Genomic DNA, 1205 nt, shown 5'->3' on the forward strand with positions numbered 1-1205 from the left:
TGGAAGGGGAAGGGAGGTAAAACAGAGTGGGTCTCTGTGAACATCAGTCCAGCTTACAGTGAGAGTCCAGGGCTTAGCCACAAGGTCTGCTTACCTGCTCAAGGACAACCAAAGTACTTGACCTCAAATTCTTATAAATATCAGTTCCACTTCACACACACTGGAAACCTTGGTGCAAGTCCACCTGCAGTCTGCACAGGACAGACGAGAACACCTGTTTAGTCCTGATGTTTACATAGAGATTTCTTCAAATAATTACAATTTCTCAGTTCATTCAAAAGCACTAAGGGAACTCTGCAGTGGTGGGACAAGGTACTATTGTACAAAAACTCATTCAAAGTTTAAGTGAGTTGTGCTGTTCTCTGCTTCTCCAGCCTACAGTTCTATTTACGTCCTCTGCATTCACAGTTGGAACAAAAGATGTGCCTGGGAAAGTACCATGTTGGTCAATTTTACCCTAAGTTTTTGGGGGTCACAGAGATGACACACGTATAGGATAAACAAGTGCTGTACATATAAATGATTTCTAAAAGCAATTTACAAAAAACTATTTCCTAATTTAAAAAGTCACATTCTCAGTCACTGATGCTTGAACACCCACCTACCTCCGGATTCACAACAAAGAGAAACTTTAAAGATCAGACATGTCAAGATCTTCAGGAGACAATTCAGTGACCTGTTATCAAGGCTGCAGATCCCAATGTGAGTTGAAAGCAAAGAGACTCTTCAGTTTCCAGCAGGCGGATGAGCCACTGCAACTCTTCTCCCTCTCTCATCCTCCAGCCTACTCCTCACAAACAAAAAGCCCAGGACAGTGGTGGAGTCACAGAACACAGGAGGGAAAGCACCCCGTCCCACTCCTCCCATTAGCAGCTTCCCGAGAAGAAGACGTCCAGTTTGCAGACCATGAGGGTTTGAGGACACGGAGTCATCAACAAAATCCTCATCACAGTCTCTCAGCACAAGGGCCAGGGTCTCATCTGCAGCACAGCAGCTCCCACTGCAGAGTCTACTGGGGGACAGTACCCCAGAATGGCCCTGCAGTCTCGTGATACCTGCGATGACAGTTGGCCAATACCAGTCAGGCCCACTCCTTATCCCGTTAGAGAGATGCCAGCTGGTGGATGAGCCACTGCAACTGTGGAGGAAAAGGAATTGATTCTGCTTTCAGGTGAATTGAAACTGGCACTGTTTTGAGAGTCTTC

This window comes from Otolemur garnettii, unplaced genomic scaffold (assembly GCF_000181295.1).
Source record: "Otolemur garnettii isolate 467f Iridium unplaced genomic scaffold, OtoGar3 scaffold00076, whole genome shotgun sequence".
Lineage (NCBI taxonomy): Eukaryota > Metazoa > Chordata > Mammalia > Primates > Galagidae > Otolemur > Otolemur garnettii.